This window comes from Thamnophis sirtalis, unplaced genomic scaffold (genome assembly GCF_051295495.1).
Source record: "Thamnophis sirtalis isolate CommonGarterSnake01/CBP01778 unplaced genomic scaffold, rThaSir2_p1.2 scaffold_1, whole genome shotgun sequence".
In the NCBI taxonomy this organism is placed as follows: Eukaryota; Metazoa; Chordata; class Lepidosauria; order Squamata; family Natricidae; genus Thamnophis; species Thamnophis sirtalis.
Genome location: NW_028261381.1, coordinates 174,823,202 through 174,832,685, shown reverse-complemented (window position 1 = coordinate 174,832,685; position 9,484 = coordinate 174,823,202).

Here is a 9,484-nt window from a genome sequence, read left to right as displayed (position 1 = left end):
GTAGGGTAGGGTAGAGTAGAGTAGAGTAGAATTAGAATTAGAATTAGAATTAGAATTAGAATTAGAATTAGAATTAGAATTAGAATTAGAATTAGAATTAGAATTAGAATTAGAATAGAATAGAATAGAATTACAGAATAGAGTAGGGTAGAATAGAAATAGAAATAGAAATAGAAATAAAATTCTTTATTGGTCAAGTGTGATTGGACACACAAGGAATTTGTCTTTGATGCAGATGCTCTCAGTGGACATAAAAAGACAAGATACATTCATCAAGAATCAACACTTAATGATAGTTACAGGATACAAATAAGCAATTGGGAAACAATCGATATCAATGAAAATCATAAGGATTCAGGCCACAAAGTTACAGTCATGCAGTCATACGTGGGGGGAGATGGGTGACAAATAAATATACATATAAATTTTTTTTTTTTGCAATGGCCCACATACCCACGTATATTATTATATGACACAGAGAAACAACACAGTCTAGTTCGGATGTATACATGTAAATTCTGATGGCCATTCCTTCCCCAGATCTTGTTACCGCATTTCGGGGTCTCTGCAAACCTTTGGCCATGTCCCCCCCAGCCACAATTGCCCCAATTTCCAAGACTTTTGCCAAAAGCTGGTTTTCGCTTACAGTTTTCTTGCGCTCCCCAAAAAAGCTCCATGGCAAAGAAAGGATTCACTTAACAACCGTCACAAAACAAGGATGTAGAATCTGGTCCTTGTGATGTATAAACCCGTTTCACGACTGTCACCACCTCCAACCTCATTGGGAAGGTTCCCTTATCGTCATAAGCCGAGCACTACCTAGGCCAGGGGTCGGCAACCTTAAACACTCAGAGAGCCATTTGGACCCGTTTCCCGGAGAAAAGAAAACACCGGGAGCCACAAAACCCTTCCGGTGCCTGACTGTTTCCTGAGCGACTACAAAATTAGCCTATGTATTTGAATTAAACCTTCTGGTTTTTTTTCTGAAACGTTTCTTTTCTTGGATTTATCCATGCTTGGCTGTTCTGACCCCCTCCTCCGTCAGTAACGAATGCCGAGACAAGCTTAACTGGAATGTACTTTAATAGCAAGAAACCAAAACCTCTGTGGCTGAAAGCCAAGTGTAACAAACAGATAAGGACCTTGGCAGCAACTCAGACAAACCTTGGCAGCAATCCAGCCTGCCAAGCTAGTTACCAAAGTTCTCCAACGTTTAGTCAATGCGTTGACTTCTGCAAGAGGGCCGTGTGCACAAGCAGTCCTTTTATAGTCTGGAGAGGAGCCTAATGACCACCAGCTGTGTGCAATTACCTCCTGTAACTGCGCAACGTTTCCTGACGCCGAGTAGCTCTTCGGTGGCGTGCATCCAGGAACAACTCACTGCTGGCGTCCGGCTCACTCTCCCTTGTCTCCTCCCCACTGGTCCAAGGCTCAGGCGCCTCCTGGTGGCCAACCAGCCTCTCTGCGCCCTGCTTGGAGTCGGAACCCTGTCCAGGGTCCTTCACATCCTCCAGAGCCGACTCAGAGGGCCCCTCGCTGTCGGAGTCTGGTGGCAGCTCCAACGGCTCCTGCTGGGCCACAACAGTTGGCCTACCGGGGTCAAAAAACTCAATTAATAGTGTGCTCTCAGGTGTCACATATTAACAGTTGTGACCCATATTTTGAGCGACAGGGAGCCGCAGCAGAGGGATGAAAGAGCCACAAGAGGCTCCGGAGCTGCAAATGGCTGACCCCTGACCTAGACAGTGGTTTTTACGTGAATAATAAAAAAAATCTATCCAGGTGACCTTCCATTTTGACTTTTTTGGTCTACATGAGCAGATACCCTCACCCATGATGTAGGTCCACAGTCATGGATTTGGGGAAATTAATGAACGAGTTGTTGGTGTGCTTGAACATGTTAGTGCGTGTTTATGTTGGCATAGAGATAGGTCCTCGACTTACGACGACAATGGAGCCCAAAATTGCCATTTACTAAGGAAGACAGTTGTTAAGTGAGTTTCCCCCCCTGTTTTACAACCTGTCTTGCCACAAGGGTTCAGTGCAGAGGTGGGTTCCTACCAGTTCGCACCTATTCGGTAGAACTGGTTCATCAAATCTACCGAACCGGTTAGAAGTGGTTCTGCCAGTGGACCCGGAAAGCAGGCCACACCTACAGAAGAGGTTCCAAAAATTTTTGAAACCCACCACTGGTCCTTGGATATGATTATTCTACATTATCATGCTCATATTTATAAAACTCAGTGCCTGTGTGAAAGGTAAGGATGACTACTGTGTTTGTGGTGCAATCAGAACATTGCGTGTGTTGAAGTTGTTTTAACGCAAACCAAAGATGCCTTTTAAAAAACAAGTTTACATCCTATTCTTATGCATGCCAGTGCTGTGTGTGAGGTAATTTAAGGCGGTTCTGACAAATGTCATCGGCATCTTCATATCCGGTCACATGGGCGGCAAGCCACTCCCATCCGGTCACATGGGCGGCAGGCCACTCCCACAAAGGAGGCCACACCCACAGAGTAGGTTCGAACAATTTTTGAAACCCACCACTGGTTCAGTGGATCCCTGCTGTTGTTGTCAGTCACACAATCGTTAAGTGAATCTGGCTTCCCTGTCAGAAGGTCGCAAAAGGGGATCACGTGACCCCGGGTCTCCGCAGCCGTCACAAATACGAATTAGTTGCTGAGCGTGTTGTCATATAACTCCTTGTGTAGGTGTGGCGGTAACCCATGGCCAAGTGCATAACAGGGCATGCACAGCCACGCTGAACCACACAGGAAAAAGCAAACTCCTAAAAGAACATAACATCCTGATAGTTCACTCTAGATGTGACTTACCCAACAACGCCCAGGATTTGACCATATATAGACAGAACTTCCCTGAGCAGTAGATTAGCAATTGTAGTTTGACAGGCTGTCTTAAATCACATGCTGATTGCTCCTCCTGCCTTTGTCCTATCTCAATAAAAGGGGCTCCTAGACCCCAATCTGGGTCGCCTCATCCTGAGAAAGCTCGTGTCCGTGTCTTTTCTCAACATTGGCCTCATGGGCGAACCACGGGTACTTCACATGAGCGTCCGAATTTTGATGACGTGACAGCTGTCGTAAGTGTGAAAAACTGGTCCTGCGTCACTTTTTTCCAGCATGCCATTGTAGCTTCGAGCGGTCGCAAAATGAATCGTTACAAGTCGAGGAAGATAGCTGTATTCATTTGATGGTTTGGTGTCGATTGCAATATGCTTCTCTCTGCCTGTGCCTTCTTACGCTTTTAATATCTGTAAACCGCTCAGAGTCAGTGGGGAGAATTGAATAAAAATGAAAAACAACCCAACAGCCAATACAATTTTTTTTAAAAAACACCAAAACGGGGATTTATCTCAAAATAATAACTTGTGGCTTCAGGCAGGAGATTCTCAAAGGGGTAACCGAATTGTTTCTACCTATCTCTGCTCACTCGCAAGTTTGAGAACACGTACAAGAAGGACATAAATTGTAGCGTTAACTTCACGGAGAGGAGAAAGCCTCACCATTTACTTTTTAAACCCAAAGGTGCTTTATTTTATTTTTTTTCCCAAGGGGCAACTGGATTTTCTGTTTTTTCTTTGAAGATGTTTCGCTTCTCATCCAGGAAGCTTCTTCAGCTCTGACTGGACGGTGGGGAACAGGCGGATTTATACGCCTCATCAAAGATAGAATAGAATAACAGAGTTGGAAAGGGACCTTGGAGGTCTTCTAGTCCAACCCCCTGCTCAGGCAGGAAGCTCTCAATTAAAAACAAACAAACAATGGCAGTGTTTCACTTAGCAACGGCGACAAGAAAAGCTGTAAAATGGTGCGAAGCTCACCTAACAAATTTCTCACTTAATGACATTGGGCTCAATTGTGCCCGTAAGTTGAGGAATAGCTGTATGAACCAGTTGGCATGCGTCCAAATTTTGATTATGTGTCCAGGGGAATAGAATAGAACAGAACAGAATTACAGAATAGAATAGAATAGAATAGAATAACAAAGATGATTGGGGACTGGAGACTAAAACATATGAAGAACAGTTGCAGGAACTGGGTGTGTCTAGTTTAATGAAAAGAAGGACCAGGGGAGACAAGATAGCAGTCTTCCAATATCTCAGGGGTTGCCACAAAGAAGAGGGAGTTGAGCTATTTTCCAAGGCACCTGAGGGTAGAACAAGAAGCAATAGGTGGAAATTAATCAAGGAGTGGAGCAACTTAGAATGGAGGAGAAATTTCCTGACAATTAGAACAATTAATCAGTGGAACAGAATTTGCCTCCAGAAGTTGTGAATGCCCCAACACTGGAAATCTTTAAGAAGATGTTGGATAGCCATTTGTCTGAAACGGTATAGGGTTTCCTGCCTAGGCAGGGGGTTGGACTAGGAGACCTCCAAGGTCCCTTCCAACTCTGCTATTGTATTGCATTATAATTGTCCATGCGCTCAGAGCGTACGGCGCCTCCGTGACCTCCCACGAGAAGCTGGGTGTCGCCGGGGCAGTTGAGTGTGCATCCGTGTGCAGTGCACGAATGGCGTACCGGTAGCGAAGGTAAGAGCAACCCACCACTGACCCAGATTGCTATTTCTTCCAACACAGAGAAATCTGTCCGTGTGTTATTCAATTGAGGAGTTTCCAGCATGTCTTCTGAATCCTTGTTGATGCTCTACTAGTTTTCTGCCCATTTATCCCACATTTCTAGATTCCCTGCCAGCATTTCAGGAAATTCCTGGAAGGGTACATAATCAATCAACCAGAGCCAAGTACTAAGTAAAAAAACATGATATTTTTTTCGACACAAATGGCCACGTTTTTCTATTCCTCGATGCTGTTTTTCATCTATTTTTTTCCAGGATAAACTTTCCTTCTTCCGCTAACGCCGGCCGTTTCAGTGGCCACCAAATCTTCTTCCTCGTTTTCCCGTTGCTGTAACTACAAGCGAAGGTTCCATTTATCTTGATTAGCGGAGCGGTTAGGCCTAATTTTTCAAACGGCGCTAATCAATTAGAAACTGGGAAGAGTGAGTGAGAGAGAGAGGAAGAAGAAGAAGAAAATGGTTTAGGTCTGAACTGCAGAAATCGTTGGCTGTGTTGCACCCATGGAACGTATCTGAAAAAGTCTCAGAGGGCCGTTGGTAGCAGAAGCGGCGAGCTGAACCTGAAAAAGGGAAGTTACACTTGATGGATGGGGCACCACGAGGAGATGCTGTGGATGGTGGCTAGGCTAACTTTACATTACATGGGCTTCAGCTCCCAGAATTCCCCATGTTGGTTGGGGAATTGTGCGAGTTGAAGCCCATGCATTGTAAAATGAGCAGGTTGCAGAATTCTGGGAATTGAGGTCCACCCATCTTAAAACATGCTGACTGAGGAATTCTGGGAGTTGAAGTCCACCCGTCTTAAAGCATATCAGCTGGGGAATTCTGGGAGTGGAAGTCCACCCATCTTAAAACATGCTGACTGGGGAATTCTGGGAGTTGAAGTCCTCCCATCTTAAAGCATGCTGGCTGGAGAATTCTGGGAGTTGAAGTCCTCCCATCTTAAAGCATGCTGGCTGGAGAATTCTGGGAGTTGAAGTCCACCCATCTTAAAGCATATCAGCTGGGGAATTCTGGGAGTTGAAGTCCACCCATCTTAAAACATGCTGACTGGGGAATTCTGGGAGTTGAAGTCCACCCATCTTAAAACATGCTGACTGGGGAATTCTGGGAGTTGAAGTCCACCCATCTTAAAACATGCTGACTGGGGAATTCTGGGAGTTGAAGTCCTCCCATCTTAAAGCCTGCTGACTGGAGAATTCTGGGAGTTGAAGTCCACCCATCTTAAAGCATATCAGCTGGGGAATTCTGGGAGTTGAAGTCCACCCGTCTTAAAGCATATCAGCTGGGGAATTCTGGGAGTGGAAGTCCACCCATCTTAAAACATGCTGACTGGGGAATTCTGGGAGTTGAAGTCCTCCCATCTTAAAGCATGCTGGCTGGAGAATTCTGGGAGTTGAAGTCCTCCCATCTTAAAGCATGCTGGCTGGAGAATTCTGGGAGTTGAAGTCCACCCATCTTAAAGCATATCAGCTGGGGAATTCTGGGAGTTGAAGTCCACCCATCTTAAAACATGCTGACTGAGGAATTCTGGGAGTTGAAGTCCACCCATCTTAAAGCATATCAGCTGGGGAATTCTGGGAGTGGAAGTCCACCCATCTTAAAACATGCTGACTGGGGAATTCTGGGAGTTGAAGTCCTCCCATCTTAAAGCATATCAGCTGGGGAATTCTGGGAGTTGAAGTCCACCCATCTTAAAACATGCTGACTGGGGAATTCTGGGAGTTGAAGTCCTCCCATCTTAAAACATGCTGACTGGGGAATTCTGGGAGTTGAAGTCCACCCATCTTAAAACATGCTGACTGGGGAATTCTGGGAGTTGAAGTCCTCCCATCTTAAAGCCTGCTGACTGGAGAATTCTGGGAGTTGAAGTCCACCCAACTTAAAGCCTGCTGACTGGGGAATTCTGGGAGTGGAAGTCCTCCCATCTTAAAACATGCTGACTGGGGAATTCTGGGAGTTGAAGTCCACCCATCTTAAAGCATGCTGGCTGGAGAATTCTGGGAGTTGAAGTCCACCCATCTTAAAGCCTGCTGACTAGGGAATTCTGGGAGTTGAAGTCCACCCATCTTCCAAGTTGCCCAGTTTGAAGAACTGATTTGCAGCATTTGGTGAATTTCACCCTGATCTTGGTTTTTTAAATGAATTTCCAACTCAGTTTCGTTTCAGCTGCTGCTGGCAAAGCAGCTCTTTTGATAATATTTTTTTAAGCACAGCAGCATCTGTCTAATGCCTTTTGAAGCAGGGCGGAAAAACGAATATTTTTCTGGCTCCAGTTCTCTCGTCATGGCAGTCCTCCCAGCAGAAAAGCTGCTTGTGCCAAAATTCCCTCTTCTCAACCAGATTTGCTCCATCACTGGAGGTTTTTAAAGAAGAGATTGGACAACCATTTGTCTGAAGTGGTGCAGGGTTCCTTCCCTGAGCATGGGGTTGGACTAGAAGACCTCCAAGGACCCTTCCAACTCTGTTATTCTGGTATTTTATGACTGTCAGAAAAAAGTAATCAAAGAGAGCCTTGAAGCCAAAATACAGTCCCCCAAAATTGTCCAGAATACAACTAGTCCTTGAGCTATGACCTCAACTGAGTCCAAAATTTCCATTGCTAAGCAAGACAGTGGTTAAGTAAGTAAGTTTTGCCCCATTGTACGACCTTTCCTTTCCACAGTTGCAAAGACGAAAAACAGCATCGAGGAATAGAAAAACGTGGCCATTTGTGTCTAAAAAAAAATCATGTTTTTAAGTGTTTCCTATGGTCATTAAGTGAATCCGGCTTCCCCTTTCATTTTAAGGTCGCAAAAGGGGATCATGTGACCCCGGGACACAGATGTTGCAGAAAATTAAGGGACTCAGACTTTGGAATCAAAAGTAGTAGTTTTTATTTACAATACAACACAATACAATAGCAGGGTTGGAAGGGACCTTGGAGGTCTTCTAGTCCAACCCCCTGCTCAGGCAGGAAACCCTATACCGTTCCAGACAAATGGCTATCCAAGATCTTCTTAAAGATTTCCAGTGTTGGGGCATTCACAGCTTCTGGAGGCAACTTCTGTTCCACTGATTAATTGTTCTAACTGTCAGGAAATTTCTCCTCAGTTCTAAGTTGCTTCTCTCCTTGATTAGTTTCCACCCATTGCTTCTTGTTCCACCCTCAGGTGCCTTGGAGAATAGTTTGACTCCCTCTTTTTTGTGGCAACCCTTGAGATACTGGAACACTTCTATCATGTCTCCCCTAGTCCTTCTTTCTCTTAAACTAGACATACCCAGTTCCTGTAACTGTTCTTCATATGTTTTAGCCTCCAGTCCCCTAACGTCTTTGTTGCTCTTCTCTGCACTCTTTCTAGAGTCTCCGCATCTTTTCTACATTGTAGTGACCAAAACTGGATGCCGTATTCCAAGTGTGGCCTTACCAAGGCCTTATAAAGTGGTATTGACCCTTCACGTGATCTTGATTCTATCCCTCTGTTTATGCAGCCTAGAACTGTGTTGGCTTTTTTGGCAGCTGCTGCATACGGCTGGCTCCTCTTTAAATGATTGTCCCCTAGGACTCAAAAATTCCCTCTCACAGTTACTATTGTTGAGCAAGGTACCACCTATACTGTACCTGTGCATTTCGTTTTTGTTGCCTAAATGTGCAACGTTACTTTTTTCACTGTTGAATTTCATTTTGTTAGACAGTGTCCAACGTTCAAGTTTGTCAAGATCCTTCTGTATCTTAAGCCTTAAGTCTTCTGGAGTGTTGGCTATTCCTGCCAGCTTGGTGTCATCTGCAAATTTGATGAGTTCCCCATTTATCCCCTCATCCAAATCATTGATGAAGATGTTGAAGGGCCTAAAACAGAGCCTTGGGGTACCCCACTGCATACTTCCCTCCATGAAGATGCAGTTCCATTGAGGACTACACGTTGAGTGCGGTTGGTCACTTGCGAGAAGCTTCAAAGCAAGTTAGCCAAAACAGACATCTTAAACATCTGAACGCCAACTTATAGAAAAGACAGCTCTTATATATCTTTCAAAAGCAGCAGAACAGCCTCGATGGGTTCATAGTTCCTGTGACTCAATATCTTGCCTTCGTTTCTGTGGCTAGCTGTATTCTGGACTCCTAGGTGTGAACTGTAGCTGAATTTGCAGTTTGGGCTTTTAACATTTCCTGTTCTTGTACACGTCTCAAGAGCAGGTTTTCATTCCTTCTTTCTGCCATGTGTCTCACTTTTATATCCTGATTCATTTTATGTCCTGTTTCACAGCAACGGGTCATGAATACGAGTCGGTTGCCAAGGGGGGCGGATTTTAATCATGGGGAGGTTGCAACAGTCGTAAGGGTGAAAAACAGCCGTAAGTCACACTTTAGTGCCGTTGCAACTTTGAACGGTCACAAAGCGAACTGTTGTAAGTCAAGGACTCCCTGCAGGCCATTTTCTGTGTTCAAAAAGCAACAAAAAGGAAATTAAATAACACTCATGCATGCTACCCCCACCCTCAGAATAGAGAACTCTGCACATCCTCAGAATTCTATATATATAACACTAAATACATACCTACTTCCCTGGCTCAGCTGATAAAGGAGAAGAACCTTGTGGCTTAGTGGTTAACACAACTGCCTAAGATGTAATACAGCACAGGTTCTAATCCCAGTAAGGGTATGGCTAGCTGATGAGAGCTAAATAGCTTGAAATAGATCTATACTAGTCTCCCTTTATTTATTTATCAGCACAAATACAACAAAATGTAACAAAAAGGCAACAGTAAAAATATTGGGTTTCTGCCTGGATGGTCTCTTGTGACGAGCCGAAGGACAGAGAATGGAAGTAGTGACCTTCCTCCCATATTTGGGCATACCGGGGGTTGTAAAAAAAAAATCATATATATGTATGTATGTATGTATGTA